This window comes from Poecilia formosa, unplaced genomic scaffold (assembly GCF_000485575.1).
Source record: "Poecilia formosa unplaced genomic scaffold, Poecilia_formosa-5.1.2 Scaffold5, whole genome shotgun sequence".
In the NCBI taxonomy this organism is placed as follows: domain Eukaryota; kingdom Metazoa; phylum Chordata; class Actinopteri; order Cyprinodontiformes; family Poeciliidae; genus Poecilia; species Poecilia formosa.
In genome coordinates, this window is record NW_006799944.1 from 4,425,078 (window position 1) to 4,437,188 (window position 12,111).

Below are 12,111 nucleotides of genomic sequence, written 5' to 3' on the forward strand. Positions count from 1 at the left end.
TCAGCCAAAATTAGTAAAGAGTCAAGCTTTTCTAAATCCGGTTATGGACACCGGCCATAGTCAAACTCTTGACTGTTGCATGCAAGCACCAAAACCCCTACAGAAGGAAATCACATGAAACACTATTTTCAGCACATTTAACAAACACTTGAGAAATTTTACGGCACCAGATGAAATAAGCCACAAACACAGATAAAACTCCTCGACTGGCCCTAATGGTCCATCTGTTAGCTCTGGCACAGCTTTGTGACGATGATGGGACCAGGAGGAGGAGGAAGGTGTGCAGCAACGCCTCATGGGAACAGTTACATTTCATTTAATATGAACTGGAAAACTACCATCTGTAATTAGATTACACAAAGATAGATGGAACAGGGGGAAAAAAAAAAAGCTTTGGTTAATTATCTCGAGCCATATTCTAATCAGCTTTCAAGACAGCCTGTCATCTCAAGAACCTCCGATTAAAATCCGATGGCAAATCCCCCAGGATTCACAGCCACACAAGCCGAGAAAAGAGGCAGACCCTCCAACAGGACCGCTTGACCCTAATTTCCTAAACAGGGCACTCCTTAGAGATGCTGTCTGATTGCAACAACTTGGCATGTGAATGGCGGGAGGAGGTGTGGAAAAATATCCCTTGCAAGGTTGTTTTGAGAAAGTCTGGGTGGAACGGGTCCAGCACTGGTGCGACAATTTCCGTCACTACAGGAAACGGGGACGGGGAACCGACTGGAGCTCTTTTTTTATGGGAACTGGGACAAGTGGCTGTGATAGCAGTCAAAGAGGTGTCGCAGAAGGAGAATAGTCTGCCACATTCACAGCTCTATTATCTGTCAAGCCGCCAGTCCATCTGTCTGTTTGCCACACATGGCTCAGAAGATTAACAAACTACATTTTCAATAAAAAATGTCTGTTGTGTATGTTTGCAGCGCACAGCAGCAGCGCCCCCCGAAAATAGTGTAGACAATTTCTGCTATTGTTCAACGTTCTTTTTTTTCTTGTGGAATAACAAGAGCGCCATCAAAACACTGTGTAGATTTGACTGCAACTCTGATAAAAAAATTAAAAAAAACATGACAAATGCCAAGTCAGTTGTATTTTCCTCAACAAACAGTGGGGGGAGAAAAGGGTTGTCATCTATGCATCTGCTATTTGCTATTTTTTGCTTTATAAAGGGATGAATATTGATTGGGTCAGACCACACTGGTAAACGCAGAGTTATTAATAAGAAACACATTTATCAACAGGATAGATTCAGGACTGTAACATTTGGGCTGAGAACAAACCTGTGTAGTTGTTTATGTTTTGAGGATTTCAATGAAGCAATCATTATATTTACTTAAAGCTGTTTAATATGTTTAAAATGTCTTGACATTTTCCATGTAAAATTTCTGGGAGAGGATGCTAATGTTCACAACAAAATTATTTTTCTGAACTGAGCAGACTTTAAATATGGATTTCCAAAACACCTGTAAGGTTTTTAGGACAAACATTCCTATAAGATGCCTAAAGTATACGGTTTTTTGTCCTATAAGTTGTTGTTTTTTTGTCAATGTATTTAGAAAAAGAAAGAACAGATGGGAAATAGGTAGGAGACAAGGAAGGAAGCAAAGACAGAAATGAGACAGAAAAAAATGGAAAACAAGAATGACAGGACAGAAGAGGAAGAAAAGGCACTTAGGAAAAAAGGCACTAAGACGGACAAAAGGAAAGAACTTAGGAAACAGAAGAAGGAGGATAAAATATAAGGTATTAATGGAAAAGAAAGTAGGAAGAAAGGACATGACGTAAGTAAAGTGGGAAGGCAGTGAGCTCACAAGAAAGAAGTCAAGGAAGAAGAGATTTCAGAGAAGATGGAGATAAGGGAGCAAACAAGGAAAGAATAATAGGAAAAAGGAAAGTTGGACAGGAACAGAACGATGTAATAAGTTGGAAACAGAAAGGACGGAAAGAAGTACTGGTACAAGTTAGGAAGGAATGACATGAGGGCGCACAGAACGATGACAAGAAACAGAATATGAAGTACAAAAGATGGAGAGAAAAGGAAAGATGGCAGAAGAAAGAAGGACAAAAGGAGAGAAAAGGGTAGGAAGGAGAGGGACAACAGAAGTAAGCATATGATGAAGGATTTAAGGACACAACATTTAGACAATGGAAGTTGGAATAAAGTCTAAAAATAAAAATATTTTTCCATATTCTTATTTTCACTTTCCTGGAAAGGAATGTCCATATTATCCAAATGAGCTTAAAACATAAAAAGTTATGGATTAAAACATCTTATTGTACTTTATGAGAAACATTTTTCTGAGTTGGTGATATTCAGAGTTCTTTAACTATTACATTAATCTCTGGAATCGACTGGTAATCATCAGGCTGGGAGTTATGTCTCCAGTCATACTGCACATCTGACTGTAGGAATATGTTTATACTGCTTTGAAAAGCCGGTGTGACTAGAAAATAACTTGATTCAGTTCAGTTCTTTTTTTTTCAGATGTCTGGTAAGATCCCAATCATGGTTTCATTCCCATATAGAGTTAAATATGGCTATTTCGAAAACTTTTGCAGTTTTTGTATGGAAGCTAGATTTTTGTTGCCTACTTTTATTTATTTATATTTTTTTTTATTTAAATATGAAACAGAAACAGCAATGGGAATTCAACTCCAGTGCCTAAAGATGCACTTCAAAGGATTAAATGGTAGGAAAAAAAAAAAAAAAAACTCCAGCGTTGTGAAGAGGCTGGAAGTCAACAAGAACTTAACAGCTTTAAATTGTTCCTTCAGGACTGCGAACACACCGACACACACAGGCATGCTTTAATTTTGAATACCTGCTTGCTCAACCACAGAGGACAACCGGCACAACAGCTTTTCTTTCTCCATCAAACAACACCGGTCTGCCATTTCCCAGAGAGTTGCACGCAGCCAACCCTTCTCCCAAGAGTGTGCCCATGTGCTGTGTGCTGCCATCACGGCAGCCAGCACCTGCTCCGCCTGGGGCCCAAGCTCTGTTAGCTCGGAGCAGCAACACAATCCATAGCGCGGAGTAATGAGGGAACTGGGTGGCAGGAGCCGAGGAAATAGATCTGATGCCGTTAAGTGTCAACAGCTTAGCTCGAACCAGCACCGGTTCTGCTGCAGAGCACTCGAGGAGGTAACGTGAATCTCATGATCACCGTTGAAGCTTGTGTGCTCTGCAATGCTATAAATATTACTCCGTCCCAGTTGTCTGGGAGAAAATGAAACCCAATTCCTTCAAGGTAGGAAGTTGTTGTGGAAGTTCAGCTGCAGTGCTTAAAGGATTGGATGAAGGTATGTATGTTAAGGCTGAGGCAGCTGGTCGGAGCCTGATAGACACTCACAGTCATGTTCGTGGAGAGAACCAGGCGAGGAGAATCTCGCATGTCCGCATGCCAGCCAGCGTAGCTGTGCTACAATGATGTCTCCGGGGCACTGCTGGGAAACCTGTGCAGCTCAGCAGCTACAAACCAGAAACATTTTGTATGTGTAAAATACAACATGTCCAAGCTCCAGTTCGCTGGTTCAGTACTCTCGGATCTGAGCTGAACCAGAACTTGATCCCATACTTGATAGGACAACTAAATTCTATTATTACAGAGAAAACAAGGCCGTGTTGTGCTTGGCGAACACTGCTATAATAGCTGGAGCCTTTTTCAGCAACTCAATGAGATAACATAGTTCAGAGAAAGACAAAGAAGATAAAGCTGAAATCTACTGCCCAGTGCAAAAAAGGCGAGGATAATTTCGCAACGTTGCCGCAGCACAGCGGCAACGTTCTGCCAAGTTGTTCTAAGGAGTGATTATGTGCCGCCATTTCTTTATACTTGTCTTTGAAGCTGAAACAAAATCATATATTGATTTTGTTTTTATTCCAGAGGAAAGAATAATATTCATAGCAGAAACGTGCTCATTTATCTCGTCGATGATCACAATTGATGAACGCAGCTGCGTGAGTGTGTGCAACTGAGTGTGTGCTTTCACACCTGACAGTTCAGTACTTTTTCTTACATTTAGGGACCTAAATATTCATATTTTGTGCATTTTCAGCTGGTGCGGTTCACTTTCACACTGAAATTGTGTCAAATGAACCAAACTCTTTCATCAGACTGTCCACCTTCACGAATCAAGACCTTGGTTTTAAGGCCGATCCGAGTTCACCTCTTTATTCTGCATCAGATTTTGATTGCACATTCTCACTCCACCAAACGAACCAGACTTCCTAGACAAACTAACTTTCGATCAAAGCGGACTACTCAGGGCTGGTGCCAATGGACCCTCAGAGTCAACACAAAGGCCACTTCTGATTACAAATAACCGTTTAGGTGAACTTTATCAACGACGGGATATACTTATTTAAATAATCTTATTAAAATATTAATGATTCTTGTATTTAAGATGGAAGAAAATGTAAGTTTTTCACTGTATTTTAAACTGGTGCTCCTACATTTTAACGTAAGCATCACCCGTCACTGTGGCGAGTGGAAAACGTCAATTAAAGGATTTGTGTTGTACTTGTCTGGATGTCTCTTGTAACATCCTTCAACCTCAAACTGGAAAGAGAGGGACCGAGCATTAAAATTTCCCAGAGTCAACTGGAGAACTCTCTACATGCTCTAATGTGACCTCTGACCCCACTCACAGGAAGATAAGAGCGGTGGAGGAGGCTAGGGGGTCGGCTGATGGACAGAGGAGGAAGCGTTTCACTATCACTGACTGCTTCCATCAATTATGTTCAGCCTGACACTAGAATAGAGATGACTTCAGGGGATAAAACAGCAACTCAGGGGAAAAAAAAAAAAGGACAATTTTAAACATATTAGAGGATGCGTTTTTAAGCACAATGAGCCAAAACGTGCTCTACAGCAGGGAACATGGTTGGTTTGAACTGAGGGCCCACAGCAATGCTGATCTCTATTATCCTACAGCACAAATATTGGTTAAATATATAAAATCTATGAGGCATGCAATCATTTGTGAATGAGGGATGTGGGGGTTGGACCAGAGCGGGTTGTTGTTGCAGTTCTCATTATTGAATCCATCTAAGTGTGCCTGTCAGTCACCACTTGTCTGTATGACTTGTTAAGTATGATGAAATCATGAATCTCCCCCAGGAAACAGGCCCGCTGTGGATAAGAAAACACTCCTGGTGGGCACAGCTCGGCAGCTACGAACATATGGATACCATAAACATAACAGAATAAGCCTGACAGAAATTCACCCCATCTCACAAGTCTATAGTTGTACTCTGGGATGCTTCTCATTCCTTTGTGCTGGATTTTACAGCAAGCAGTTTTCTACCCACATCATGTTCAGTGTGGCAAAAAAAAAAAAGGTGAAGCGAAGTAGAGCCAGCTGGGCCACAGCGATATTGAGAAGGACTAAAATAATCTGTTCCAAGTTCCAAGGACCTCAGCATTTGCTACTGAGCATCTCTGTAGACAGAGCCATGCAAACACAAACACTGGATAAATACTATATTGATTTCAATCATATTTTTGAATAATACTTATTGTAGGTCACGTGAAACCTGCAATTGAGTAAACAGCAAACATAACCCCCAATAATACTTTTAGTGCGTGGGATTAATAAATATCATTAGAGCAGAAGTCCTGAAATCCAAACCTGGAGCGCCGATGTCCTGCAGATTCGGGTCTGCTTCAACACACCCAAGTCACATAATGAGGTCATCAGCATGACTCTGGAGAACCTGACTGCATACTGAGGAGCAGCTTGTTTGATTCAGGTGTGTTGGACCAGGGACACATCTAAACGTTGCAGGGCACCGGCCCTCGAGGTCTGGCTTTGTGGACCTCTGATGTAGACTTATTGTTGTCACACAAAAAAAATCTTAAAATGATTTAACAAAAATTCACCATAGCAATAAACGTACAACGATTGGCCATCCCTATTAGATGGTCAGACAATCCTTTTATATGAAAAGTACGGTAACCTGATCCTGTTGCATCACAAAACTGTGTATTCCAGACTCTTGATCCCAACACACACAGCCTATATAGAAAGGAGTGGAAAGTGACACCCGTTCTTCTAAGACATGATTTTCATTGCTCCATATTTAAACCTTTTCTATATAATTATCACAAGATAGAAAAAAGAGCAACATCATCTTAACGCAAGAAGGCGCCACACTTAATGTAGCAGTGTGTTAATGTTTGCTTGACAATCATAACTAATTTCCTCCGGGACAAGACGCTCACCACGTGGGTGTCCCATCTGAGCATCAATCCATGGAAAGGAACAGTCAGTCCTGGCAACAGCTATCTATGGACACACTCCTGGAAAATTGATCCTTCAAAGAAGGGCTTTTGAATCCCATCTCTGACAAAAGAATAGACGGCATTAGTGGGATTTGGAAGCATCAGAGTAAGGCGGGGGTGGGGGGGGGGGGTATTAGTGGTGCTCTTCACGACTCCACCCAGGCTGGATCAGAGTCCGTCTTCAGAGCACACCAGAGATGAGCGTCTGTCACAAAACGCTCTGGCCTTGGCTGGAGAAACAGCTGCCGGGCCAGAGCTGATACAACGTCTGGGCCACTGGAAACAGTCCAGTGTGGAGTTACACAGGAATGTAGGAAGTGCGGTTTTGGCAGCTGGACGCTGATAAATGTTGTGAAACAAGGAAAAGTATGCATGTTTTTCAGACCATATGCTGAAGAGATGTGGCTTTATTGCCGCTGGCAATCCTCATTCCATACATGCTATATCCATCTTCAGTCTGACACGCTGCTTCTCCTCGCTGTATGGAAGACTGAGTACATAATACAGAAGCTTAACCAGAAAAAAAAAAAAAGAACAGTGCTTAAATCTTAAAGACGACTTTTCCACCTCATGGAACAAGGAAATGTGTTCCAATTCATGTGGTCCGTCAAGTCAGGTTTGCTACATTCAATCCAGAAACACCTAAGGGCCGGCACCTCCCAAGCCTCAGGAGAAGCTGACCATACCTCTGGAACAGTGACCTCAATAAACTCCAGCTCGGGTTCATTTGCTGAAAGAAAAGCACTCAGAGGAAAAGGAAATATGTAGCAAATAAAAAAATCTGAGCATATAGGCCTGGTGGAGAACATCACAAAGAAAACGACTATGCGCATAAATCAATTTTTGTATTTATCTTCTTTCCAAAAATCCATTTCAACCTGTACAGTGCAAGCACCACGAATAAGGATAAATGAGCACAGAATGGCCTAGTCACTACAGTCTGTCCTGCTGTATTTTGACAGCGGGCTCCCAGGAGTGTTTTGGTGGGCATATGACTGAATGTGAACAATACAGAGAGAGAGAGAGAGGGACAGGGAAGCCTAGCTTTACAGGAAGCTCTTCTTTTTGTCCTACATCCCTGTCCAGCTTTCCCACAGGGAGCCAATGGTGTGGGATTAACAGTACAGCACATAATTTTTTTTAATTTTTTTTTGCTGAATTGCTGAGTTAATGTTCCCCATGCTGCCACCCCACCCCACCTTACTGCCCTCTTTACCTGACCCAATCCTCCGCCCTCCCACCGCCCTACCGCTTCATGCCCGGAGAGAGTGGCCCAGGGGGGCGGCTACGCGTCCACAATCCCGTTCCACTTGGCACGCCGGGCCGTAAATACTGTGCAGCATCAGGAACAGCAGGTGCTATCACTCCCCATCATTAATTATCCCGACTGCATCCCTCTAGGGTCCCTCACTCCTGAAATCCAAATCTCTATCACCTGCACCATCTTACTCCCTGAGCCTCAAACACTTCTCCATTTTCCCTTACTAGAAGTCCAACCATCTCAAATTCTATCAGTCTCTCCAGCTTTACGGCAATCCCATTTCTTCTCTGCAATATCCACCTAACTAACTCCCCATTTCCTGCAATCCTACAATCTAGGCCCCCATTAATTTGTTACCCGACACATCTCACTCTTTGGACAGAACTCTCTTAGCTTCCCGTTGGTTTGTCCTCCCTCCCTCAGGGGACAGCTTTGCCAGCATTCTCCTTTCCTCAGATGTGTTTCCTCCAGCAACGCGCTTCACAGTCAGCTCTCTCTTCCTGTTGTAAATGCATGCCAAAACCTGTTGTGCTGCTGCTAGCAGTAAGACGTCACAGGGACTGATGGAGCATCGGAGGTAGTGATAAAACCCCCTTCATAGTAAAAAAAAAAAAAAGAAAAAAAATCAAAGAGAAGCAGCGTTAAAAAAATATAAAAATCCTAAGGTAATATGCCAATGAACGCTCTCAGAGATATAAGTATGCAACCACTGATGGTAAAACATTCCCAGAAAGTCTGGCTAGAGAAACCCGAGTTGTCCATCCTGTTTCTCTCAGGTGAGAAGATGCTATGTCAATTGTGTCAACAAAAACATCTGGCATGACCACAAAAAAAAGCAAACTTTCTTTTGAGTGGCTTGCATGGAACCCCAAAGCGAAGACATAGACTGAATTTGTAATACGAGATCGCTCCATGCATAAATGGCTTTTTAGCAATTTGCCTCATCATAGCATTGAGGTAAGAATTTGAAAACACGGTAAACCTCAATCTTAAGATTTCAAACAGCAGAGAAAAAGCAGCTTGCAATGATTTCCACTGACAAAATGAAAACACACGAAGCCAGAAATTAACTTTAGTCAGGACAGCTTCGGGTACGCAGACGAGGTATTTTCTACTGCAACTAAATACATACTTATGTGTTCTAATAACATATATAATGCTTTGAAAAAGTATGCAAACCCCTTCCAATAATTTACATTTTATGTTGTTACAACCACAAGCTTCAAATATTCAATTTAGATATTATGCAACAGTCCAACTAAAAGTACTTATCATTGAAGTGGACAAAAAAAAAGAATGCAAGGTTTTAAAAGTTTTTTTTGTAAAAAAAGACAAAGAAAAAAAAAACATTAAAAGTGTGCCATGCATTTGTATTTGATGAGATAAATAATCTGAGAATCAACTCAGAGGCTCAAAATTACAGTCTTATGTTGTGGACATCAATCCTGAACATCCCATCCATACAGGGGAAAATGGTGGTGGTATCATGCACTGGCGGGGGGGGGGTCTTACAGCCAGAGTTATTCTCATGGTCTGGTGCCCTCCATGTTTTAGACGTATCTGATTTCATTGGTTAAATTAGCTCCTTAGCATGTTACTAAGTTCTACAGAAGACTGCAAACAACTTATTCAATGTGCGTGGAGCCATGGAAGTATCTAAAACATCCAGAGCACCGGGTCTAGAGGACTGACTTTGGACATCACTGGTTTGGATGAAAGCATATTTAAGTCTTAGAATGCCCTAAATGCACAGACATAAGTCCAGTTTGACTGAGCTTGCATTACATTTGCAAGGAAAGATGGTTAAAGATGTGAACAGCTAATGGAAAAATAATCAAAGATCTGGGCCTGTACTAGTAAAGAGAAGTGGTTCAACAAGACACTGAGTTAGTAATCAGGAGAACAGAAGAGTAGATAAAAATGCATGGCACACTTACATATTTTGATTAGCAAAATATGTTACAAACTATACATCCTTTTTGTTCCCATCAACAATTACACATTACTTTTTGCTGGTTCATCATAAATTCCAGTGAAATTCATGGACATTTATCCATTTGTCCATGTGCAAGGGGCTTGAATGCTTTTGCAAAGCAATGCACACCTCTTAAAACAGAACAGTTTAAGTGAGTTGTACAAAGCTCAAAAACAGGAACACTGAGCATAATCTCTCCCAAACCTCTGTCTATGGCAACAGCACACAGCCTCTCCTCTACAGTTTTACCCCAAGAAACTGCCTTTCTTGGTAATCACAGCTGCTTAGAATTTATTGAAAAGTCGGTAAATCATGCACTTTAATTCTTGTTCTACTTCCAGAACAGACAAGGTTTCTGCCAGCAGCATTAGGAGAATTGCTCTCATCTGTTTGACGTTCGACAATTGGAATTTTGACTCATTTGTGTAATCCATTATGAGGAGGTGGACTGGACACTCAGGCTGAATCAATATGATTCTCCAACACCTCCTATCGATTCAGACCAGTCCACAAGTGCAGTGTGGAGACATATTAAAAAGCTAATAAAGAAGAAGTAACAATAGGAAAAAAAAAATCAAAGATCTTTTGTGAATTGTTATTTTGTGCATTTTGTACCTGGAGCCCAGGGCTTTAAAAGAATGGCTTATTTAGAATCTGGAGCACAATGGGTATTTTTCTTTTTATTTCAGGCTTGAGGAAAATGTTTCTATTCAGCATCCATGGCTATGAACAAGATATCAGGACTAAGTGACAAGGTCAGATGTACACAAATATGCATGCAAACACAATTTACACGACAAACAATTTCAAATATTGATTGTTGCCTGGCCATATTTTTTGCATTTGTGCTTATACTTATACTAGCATTGGGTTGCAGTGCACAGAAGTGCACTGCAGGCCTCATTTTCCTCAGATAAGGTCAATGTTCATGATGCAGCAATAAGAAAATGACTGGAGAAAAAGGAAATCTGTCGGAGTTCCATCATAAAAAAAAACACACATTGCTAACCACAAATAACCACAAAGGTCCATCTCACATTTGCCAAAGACATCTTAATAACCCCAAATACTTTGGGGAAAACAGTTTGTGAACTTACAAAAGTTTAATTTTTTGGAAGGAATTCATCCTGTTGCATCTGGATGCAAACTAGCCAACAAAGAGTTTCACAAAAAAGAGCATCACTAATTCAAACATGGTGACGGTAGAGTGATGATCTGGAGCAACGGGGCTTCAAGATCTGGATAAATTGCAATAATTGGCTCCCTCTACCTAAGGAAAATATCCAGCCAGGAGTTTGTTGATTAAAGCTGAAGAACCTTTGAGTTAAGCAGCGAGAGAATTATCTGAAGCAAATTAGCAGGTCTGACCTCTCAATGACTCAAGTGGTCTAGTCAAAGTCCAGAAATAAATCTGACTGCGAAGCTGAAGCGTGACCTACAACAGTTCACTCTTGCCTGAAAACCCCTTAACTTCATTAAACCCCAACCAACTTGGTTTGGGTTGTGTTTCTCACCATAATAAATTAAATTCTTATTTGAAATCCTCATATTAATCTGTTTTTTATACTTACACCGGGTATATTTGTTTGGCATTAAAAGTGTTTGATGCGAAACATTTAAATGCAACAATAAACATAAACAGAAATCAAAAAATTCTGTGATAAATTTTCACAGTCCTGTCCCTGCCTAGACGACAGCCACCAACATGCGCTTTCTGATAAGCTCTGTTCAGTAAGGTTGATCAGAAATGCTCTGTGGATAAAACACTGTGTTACTTTCAAGATATTTTCAAGTTGAGCACACTGCAGCGAGGCTTAAGAAAAAAAAAAAACAGCTCCTGCAGCGAGGAAAGGCATTTAGCCCTCAAAGGGGGGTCTCATGGATGACTCTGGAAGAGCACAGCTGGAGAAATTATTAAGACACACTCACAGTTATACTTTCTCTGTTGATAATGTGGCATGGAGAAGCTCGGTTTCTAATAACTGGCTTTTATCTCATCTCTTTAGGATCAGATTATGTGCGTTAATCACGCTTGATGTTGAACATGCAACGTAAAGAGATTATTTTTGGGAGAAACAGCGGCGTACTGTAGTTCAAAAGTGACTGCTCTGTTTCTGTAATAAGTTAATAGTGGTCTATTTTTGTTGCCCCACGCTTTAAAAAAGTCAGACCATCACCATCATGCTACTGCTAAGCAGTAAAAGAGAAAAGAAAAACTGGGCCAGTGTTTATTCTTGGTGCTTCACACAGAGCTTGGTAACAAGAGGAGTTACAATAATACATAAACGGGCTGACAAATGAACAAAAGGAGTTACTCATGCATGTATTTTTTTCCCCTCTTGTGACCAGTTTAGTGCTTCCTCCCTTTTAAGCTGAGGACTATTCCTTGTCAGACAGGTGCCCCCTAGTGGTAGAAAGGCAGAACATAAGCATTTTTGTGCTACTATCCCACCCCCCTTTTACAGACCCCAGATGATTTTCAGATATTTTCCATGCTGTAATACTCTAGGGCTTTAAAAAAAGTCGAGAAACAGAAGACAGCAAAAACAAGAACACTTGAAAGGTGGAGGGGTGAGGGGGAG

General features: G+C 41.1%; 1 protein-coding gene across 3 annotated transcripts in view; it reads right to left on the reverse strand.

Moving 5' to 3' along the window:
• The window catches only part of LOC103146299 (tetratricopeptide repeat protein 28), a 233,412-nt gene that overhangs the window by 138,315 nt on the left and 82,986 nt on the right, over nt 1-12,111 (reverse strand). The window lies entirely within an intron of this gene.